Below are 9,502 nucleotides of genomic sequence, written 5' to 3'. Positions count from 1 at the left end.
GAAAACCTTCACAGGGTGCGTAAGGTGACGGAAGTTGAGAGAAATAAAAATGAGAGAGTCTTATTGGTGAAAACCCTCACGGGCACCGTAAGACGATGAGAGTTGAGAAAAGTAAAAATGAGAGAGTCTATCGGTGAAAACCCTCACGGGCACCTTAAGGCGAAAGTGAGTCGAGAGATGAACGAATGAAAGAGGTCTGCTGGTGAAAACCTTTCAAGGCACCGCAGGATGAACAAGGCCAAGGTTTGGGTAAAGTAATTAAGTCATGGAAATTCTGGGGCAACAACGTACGGCAACTGAAAGTTGATTGATTGGACAGATTGGGCTGATTAATCCGAAATGCATGTCAGGATCATTGGTACCAGCTGTTCCACCCAGATAAGTTTCTTTTCTTTCTCCTTTGGTAGCAGTCATCTGGTTTTGGATTCTTCTTATCCTTAACCCGCAAAGTCATTGCATTTCATTTTCTTTTGGGTATTTATCTAAAGATGTTTCAATGTCAGTCTTGTTCAAATCGAGTGAAAAGGATTTCAAAGCTCACTACCAACTTCCAAAATTGCAAAGCACGGAGTGGTCAAAGCATACTAAGGATAACATGACGTAAGAGGGGAATACAAGGCATCACCGGAAGCTTCATCGGTGTAATGATTTGGTAATGTCATGGGAGACGCAAAAGTTCAGATAAAGGGGTCAGAGGTAAGACAACAGCGGGGGTATAGAACACTCGGCTCGTCAAAAGTCATGGGGTTTGAAAGTTAGTCAGAAAGTCAAAGCGGTTCAGGGCCAGTTTGGAGAAGCCAGTCAGAACAAACATTGCAGTAGAAAGATCTTCAGTAAGAATGCCATCATCTAACCACCACTTTAAACTGACAAAATTTTCTTTGATTGAAATAGGGGCAGAAAATTCGTTGGATTCGGAGAAACTCTCCGTGGAGAAAGGCAGTCACCAAACAGGTTTGTTTTGATTTTCAGGACCTTCCTGGAAAATGGGACCTAGTTTAAAGTTTAGAAATAGCATAATCTAGTATAAATGTATCCCAAAGGAATATAAGTTGGCTTAGAAGTTTACATGTTCGAGATAGGATTCAATTAGGAGTTTTCAGGACCCTTCTGGATAATGGGACTTAGCTTTAAGATTTCGATTAGATAACATTTAGCGTAAAGTCTTCTGTAAGGTAGTATAATTCAGCCATAAAAGTTGTCACTCTTAAGATAAAATTGGACTTTTGATTTTCAGGACCCTCCTGGATAATGGGGAGTAGTTTAAAGATCCTTTTAGATAGCAAGATTTAGCGGAAGTCACACCTGTAGAAGATATAACTTAGATTTTGAATTGTCGTTTAGTTAAGAGTTGTCAGGACCCCCCTGAATAATGGGATCTAGCCTTCAAATCCTTAGTAACACTTGGTAACATGATTTAGTTTTACAATCACATCTGTCCCCAGCCGCCAAACTGGGGCAGAAAATTTTCTTTGTTTTTGTCTGTTTTGTTGAAGTCAGGAGCCCACCTAGAGAGCAGGGAATACATTTCAAGTTGAAGTCAGGAGTTCGCCTGGAGAGCAGGGAATACATTTCAAGTTGAAGTCAGGAGCCCGCCTGGAGAGTAGGGAATACTTTCAAGCGCAGCAGTCAGGAGCCCGCCTGGAGAACAAGGGAGTATCATTTAAGTTTAGCTTTCAAATTCTTTGCTTTGTTTATTTTGAAGTCAAGAACCCGCCTGGAGAGCAAGGAATACATTTCAAATTAAAGTCAGGAGCCCGCCTGAAAAGAAATCATACACAGCTGGAGCATAACAAATAAGGAAAGATTTCAAAATAGTACCAATATAGCCAATGATCAGGGTATGCATTTTGGATTAATCAACCCAGTCTTTTAATCAATCTCCTTTCAATTGTCTCATTTTTGTTTTTGCCAAAATTTCCATAACCCAACTTCATTTTTCATTTCACAGACCTGTTGGACTTGCAACGTCTCAAAGAGTTTTTCACCGATAAACCTTCCTCATTTGTTTATTTCTCACTTCCTTTTCGCCTTAGGGTGCCTATGAAGGTTTTCACCAATAAGACTCTCTCATTTTACTTTTCTCTCAACTTCCGTCGCCTTATGGTGCCCGTGTGGGTTTTCACCTATAAGACTCTCTCATTTTTACTTTCTTTTCTTGTTTGTACCAGAGTGTTATGAACCATCTTCATTTGCTTGTCTCAGCATTTTTCTAAGATTGATCGAAAGGTCTTTTTGGTATGGGGTTAGAAATGGAAAAGGTATTAAAAGCTAAATAGTTTTGGTATGGGTTTAAAATTACAACTCTTGGAATCTTTTCTTATTTCCAATACAATTCCTGCCCCAGTTTCTTGATTGGGGTCTCTTAATGTTTCTTTTCGTGCACATTATGTATATTGTGCACCCTATGACCGAGCCGTGAGGCGCCTACGTATCCTTCTTTGAGGAATCAGGTCAAACGTAGTTCACTAGATAATAGTGATGGTTTTTTTTTTATTTGATTTTCATTGATTCCAAGAGAGGGTAAGAAAGAAACAAATATGGCTCGAAGATGGGCTCATCCCCACACATGTTCGCACCCAATAGCACGTACCTATCACAACAATTCATGCATTAACTGAGTTTAAATAAGATACATACCTCAAGTAAATCGAATCACTCCGCTAGCAAGACCTTGCCTCACGAATTGGACTTTGAACGCCTCGAATCTAGCCACAAACAACTCGATACAATAAACATAATCATTTGGTAAGCTCATTGTCATCTAGCGGGGGCTGGGTCCTAGTAGCCTCTGACCTCCAATGGCAGGCATACTCTTGAAATGATTTTCATGGTTTCTTCTACAAATTTACAATGGGAAACCTATATGGAGTAATTTCGATGTTGAACCAGAAACGATTCATGAAATCATCTACTGTATCTTCCCATTCTTTCCAAATTTAGGGGTCCTAGCGGGTGTACCAAGTGAGTACCTCTCCTGTCAAACTCCTGATAAATAACTTCATCCTTAGTTTCTTGTTCCTTTCTACTCCGACCAACTTATTGCAGTAGGCCCTCGGATGTGCATGAGGATCACATGTCCCATCAAAGATGTCAAATTTTGGAGGCTTATACATGACGAGCTCAAAACACACACTAAAATATGCTCTCTAGTCGAATACGTAAAATATAATATCGTATCCACATGGATTGGTGTTAACAGTATTATCATAGTTTGTAGCTAGATTGTTATCCAAGATAATCAATAATTTATATTTATTTGATTAAACTAAAATTAACTAAGAATCTAAATTATTGACTAGTGACAATCAACGCATGTACTATGCAAAGAAAGATATCATTGGGAGAAGATACAGTTGATCGGATTGGTACAAGACAAATGTTTGGGATCTATTCTAGATCATTCACTTTTAATGTTCAAGTGAGCCACTCGAATTCACTTAGTTATTAGTTCATTTTTTTAGTAGAAACTCCTCTCTCGATTAAGTCTAAACCTCACAGGATGAACTAATTTTAAGTACATGAAGATATGCAATAATTCGTGGTGGATCGGAGGAGAACATCTCTCGATTATCCTCCTAACTAAGCTTAATTAACAATTCAACTAGCCTTTTTTGATTACTAATAAGAATTAATTACTTAAACCAACAAAATATAATGCAAAAATATCATAAGTTATGCCTCTATCAATTAAATGAACAAATGAATATAGGTGCAACGATTAAAACATCCAAAATAATTCAATACAAAAAAACTAGAGTTATAATCCACAAAAAAAGTATTAAAACACCAAATCCATCAAACCCTAAAGAGAAATACTCCATGGATATGGAGTAATTCATCACAAATACATTTAAGTTGAAGGAAAACATAAAACGATCCAAACTCTTGTCTTGAGTGAGGATTGACTTATGAAATCTTTGAGATTTTGCTTCTTCCCCTCCTCTTTAGCTTCCTTAGGTCTAAGATGTGTCAAAAAACCCCAAAAATAATTTTTTTCCATGTATATATACCAAGTACGGTCGGAACCAGACGGAAACACCTTTTCCTACGTGAAATAGGACATTTGCTCTGTAAATATTGTACAGGCGCACCACATGGGGCAATGCGCCATGCGAGGTATTAGTGGGAAACTTTAGAGATCTTGTTGTGACAGGCTTCAGGGAAAATGGGCAGCCGCAGCGCGCGTCGTGCCGCCCCACACACCAAAGTAGTGGGCCTTTCTTAGAGTACCAATTTTTCTTGTGTTTTTGATATCCAGACGTGGTTTTTGTCTCCTGAACACGATCTCGTCTTAATCCCTTGGGCGTTTACTTAGACTTAAAATCTCCAAATCACTCGAATTTATTCCATAACATCTACATCACTCGGAATCACTCCTACAAGGCATAAAACACACAATTAGTGCAAAACACTAGCAATTAAAACTCAAACTCAATTAAAGTACAGTAAATTAGAGTGTAATAAGCAACTAAAATACGAGATTAGAGCTTACCGTCAATACGCTACTGGCATGTCCACATCAGGTTGTATATAAAAATCTTCATAATCTAGGCTCTTGCTTCCTCGAGCAACCTGAAGATTTTTCATTAGTTTCTGCACAGCTTGCAATTGTTCGGATACCGACTCTTCTTCTTTGTACTTTGCTTACCTTTCTATTTTAGCATATTGATCGATTTCATATAGAAATCTAACAGTGACAGGCACTGTGAAGGTGGGTTCTGAAGAGGCATATACGTGTGGAATATACCACTCGTGTATAGCAATATGTGTTATAGGTATGTGCTAGTTTTGATTGTTGGCCAAGGTGACATTGTTACAATGATGGGTATGAACTGTGTTAGTAGTTTTTGGTGGGTTTTGTGGTGTCTGGACATAGTTTAGTACATATGGGGTATATAGGATGATTTGACAGATTTGCGGGGGTTACTGGTGGTACAACCTGGGTTGTGGGATTTGTAGTGACTGTGGTTGGGGTACTATTTGTTTGTCGAGTAGTTAAAAGGAAGTGATGGGGGATCGAGTCTAGTGAAGGGAAACACGGTGGTTTTGGAAATGTCATCAGAGCCAAATGCACCAGTTCCCGAATATGGTGTACCTCTTCTCTTAGTAATTTCATCTCTTGCGCCATCCTAGTAACATGCTCATTGTTTCAAGTATCATTCTTTTCTCCCGATTGGCTTGGGTTGACTATTACCAAAGCGTGCCCAGTTGGTCCATCAGTCGCAGTCATCTTCCCTTCCAATCTCAAGTTATATAGTGGTTCAGCTAGTTTTTTGAGTCAACACAAACCAACCTCTATTTTCGGGGGAATAAATAATAAAGTAATACGAAAAAATAAAAGAAAAGAAGGGAAAAAGTTAGTTTCAGGGTTTGCACATATATAAGTACATAAAGCAGTTAGTTTACTTATTTAAATTAGTGTATTTTTTAATATGCGAGGGACCTCTCTTTTCCATAGGTAGGCCTAAATCGAGAATTTTGACGAACAATCAGATTTTGACACGTTTAGATTCGAAGCAAACTTTTGGTTTTTCATTGATATTTTTTGGATTACAATAGAGAGGGAGCAATGATTACAACATTATTTTTTCAGATATTCACAAGGTTACATGGGCTCAGAAACTTGCCCTTAAGGAAATAAAAGGGTACAAGATAAAAGGTGCAAGATGGGAAAGAGGTTAAAATCAACCAGCCATTGGTAGCAATCCCTGGAATCATCTCCTATGTTCTCCTCTTCTGATTCCTCTATTGGGTCTTCCTCAAATTCTTCTTCTTTTTCATCATTGTACCAGGGCTCTTCTTCTGGTTCTGTTTTAGATTCAATTTGTATATACTCGATCAATAGACCATCATCCTCTAAAGGCGGTATCATATGATCAACAGACCCTAGGACCACTTGGAGATGCATGGAGGTAGTCACAAAATAATGAGGCAAAATCTCATGATAAATTTGTAAGGTTGCTACTGCATCCTCTAACCAGGCCACTCTTTCTTTGGTTGGTCAGGCTAGCTCATCCACTTCATTGATCCAGACATATTATTCTGGGGTATACCACGAATTTTAATCCATCGGCCTCATAATTAAATCACTCCACTCATCCTAAAGTTTCCTCAACCTTTTGATCGGGATATGGCCATTGTACTCATCTTCATATAGAGTCGTTCTAGACAAGAGGGGTACATCTTGGATCAGACCAAACTGCATGATAACTCGTAGAGGTGCATAGGGCAAAATTGCCTTGCCGCTCAACCACGAAAGCTTCCAGTTTACCCATTCTCCACTTAGATTTGTCAGCATTTCTCTCATTCTTCTTGCTCGTGCGGGGAGACCCAGTGCATCATTCCTCATTGTGACTCCTGATCATATTTCTAACACCAACGAAGTACTTGACAATGGCCTCTCTTTGTAAGAAGTGTCCTGTGGCCCATATTTGGAGGAACATGTTGCACACTTTGAAGAAATTGTACCCTCGGGAACATGCAGACATTGCTCTAAGACTTTCTGCCAATATCATAGGCACCAAGGTAACTTAGAGATTACCCCAAAATGTTTCCAAGACCACGGGCAGTAAGTTGATGTTGATTCATCCTCTCCTCTATGGGAAAACCAATAACCCTAGCAATGCCAAAGAGAATATGAGAGGACGGAGACATTCCCAGGTCGCTTGATCACATTGGAACTCCCCCAGGTACCACTTGTAGCTCTCTCGATGTCCAAACCTTTAAAACAATTGATCTAGGCTCACCTATCCGTCTTTAATATTCCTCATACTCTGGTTGCTTGTTAGACCTAAAGCGTCAAGAAACCTGTAGCCAGGCATGGTAACTGACAGTATCGGCTATCTCCTAGAAAATAGAAGCTTTGTGAAGCTAGTGACATCTTCCAGTGTTGGTACCAATTCAGAGTCAACGAATAAAACTACTTTGGCTGGATCCCAGAATTCTATCAGCAGTCTGGTAAGAACCCTATCGGCCTGGATGTTCAGTAAGGTAGTCAATGCTCCTAAGTGCACCCTGATCTCATCTCCATGGTCTCAGTAGGTTCTTCCACCATTATTTCGGCTTATGTGGCGCTCCCATAACCATAATTATTTTGGAGATGTTCTGGTTGATTTCCATTTCTGAAGAGGTAAAGAAAGCGGTTTGATAAGTGTTTTACTCTGGATCTTTAGCATCTCATTAGGATTGGTTCATTGTTCCACAAAACGTGATGTCAGTGGGTGCATAACCCATTGACATTAGGGTGACTTTCCTAATTGTATGTTAATGCCAAGGACTGACTCACCTAAAGTTTATGCAGTATTACCTATGTTTGCTAGTAAAGAGTGGTTCCTAATTCTTGGAGTTGGACTTAATACTCCGAGACGTTATGTCAGTTGACCTGACAAAGCCATTCTCTGAGACTAAACAATTTTGAAAGAAGATTCGAAGAGGTGTAAAAGACAGCCCTCGCGTGTCATTGTATGTGATAATGTATGACCAAGACTCGATAGAATAGAGTTTCATGATAGTGTATATAATTAAAATATGTAGGTAAGTACATGTTGAACAAATAAGCAGAAGTAAGCAGAGTTTTAGAACAAATAAGCACAAGTAAGCATATAAACAATCATTCCTAAATTTCATATCTAATCAAAGTTTGCTAAAGTCAGAACCTAAGTGTAATCCCTACCAGAGTTTCCATATTGTTGCACCCTATTTTGCACGAGTCAAGACAAGATCCAACTAGTGGTTTCAATATTGATGATCAAAGAGAGTGGTCGCCTAATATTTAAAAGTATACTAGGGTACCTATTTAGTTATTAAAACATTATCCTATTAGTCTGCTAACCATTAAGATTTGTGTAAGGGTTCTTATCTTCTAAGGGGGGAGGTGTTAGGCACCCCTTAGAATCTACCTAAGGTAGCTACGTAGGACTTAGACTAGGTTTGGAGAATTAGCTGTCTATATTCTACTTAATTAGTGCTCAAAGTGTATAGCTTACGATATGTCATGTTTTAAAACTTATCTTTTTGAAAGATAGTGTATGGCGCCTTGAAAGGAGAGTATAGGTTTGAAATGCCTACATAGTTGCAAGAATTTTTGAAATGTGTTTATAATGTTTATATGGCTAGGTTTAAAATGCTTTCCTTTTAAAATATGAATGGCTATTTGTGTAACCTGTCACGCCTCAAAAACCGAGGAGCGCAACCGGCGCTCAATCGAGCAAACACGACTAAGCAAGCCTATTAGGTTTCATTCTACCCAAACTAATTCATGAATGAAGAGGAGATGAACTCTATTAATCATACTTTGTAAATATTTCATTAACAACTTCTATTTTGTTTCCATTAGCAGTTTCAACCATAATATCCAAAATATTACAACTGTTATAGTTATGTTGAAAAACATATTTGCCAAATACCAATATTTCTAATTTAATTTCCAATATCAAACACCACCCAAAACCTATCTACGGAGACTATAAATACAACTGAAGAGTCATATGGAAATGCCGGCAATAAGGCTCTGGCTATACCTCAAAATACAAAGTACATGATGGATAATGATACAGGACCCCGAAATGAAGTGGGGCTCACCAAGTCGACTGAAATGAGGATGCGCCACTAGCTACAACTGTTACTGTCTACTATGGAACCACCTACATCCATTTAAAGATGTAGAGCCCCCAGAAAAAGGGACGTTAGTACTACCGAATAGTACTAGTATGTAAAGGCAAACACCAATCTCAGTAGAATGAATAGTGAAACAAAGAGAGGGCAGTCATAATAATCAATAAGTGCTACACAGAAAAAACAAAAGAAACACCAAGTAAGGATCACCTAGTTTCCGATTCAATTTTCCATCTTTTTAGGTTGATAATCTTAGTGCCAAGTGCCACAACTCACAATGCCACCGTATTTTTATACGAATTCCGATCTCGGCCCGACCAGCTAAGCCATCTCAAGTGAGGCATAACCATATTCACAATTTCATCCACAATGCCACCATGTTCTTACACGGAGTCCGATCTCGGCCCGATCGGCTAAGCCATCTCAAGTAAGACACAACCATATTCATAATTTTATCCACAATGCCAACATGTTCTTACACGGAGTCCGATCTCGGCCCGATCAGCTAAGCCATCTCAATTGAGACATAACCATATTCACAACTTCATCTACAATGCCACAGTATTCTTACATAGAGTCCGATCTCGGCCCGATCTGCTAAGCCATCTCACTTGAGACATAACCTCTTTCAATTGTTCAACTCAATTCATATTTCTTTCCCATCTTTCATTATGTGGAACAAGCAGCCTCATTTATGAAGTCTTTCTTAGCACTTGAACGCATTTTACAATTCAAATCCTTCCCGTTTTATACTTTCGAATAACATTATCATTCATGTCAATAAGTCCTATCACATAAGGCATTGCACACATAAGGGAAAGATCTTGGAAATCATAATCACGTTCTCAAATACCATGATTACATGGTAAACATCTAGAACAATTAC

Source organism: Nicotiana tabacum, chromosome 20 (assembly GCF_000715075.1).
Source record: "Nicotiana tabacum cultivar K326 chromosome 20, ASM71507v2, whole genome shotgun sequence".
NCBI classification, from domain to species: Eukaryota; Viridiplantae; Streptophyta; class Magnoliopsida; order Solanales; family Solanaceae; genus Nicotiana; species Nicotiana tabacum.
The sequence above is the reverse complement of the archived record's forward strand: the minus strand, read 5'-3'. Positions refer to the sequence as shown.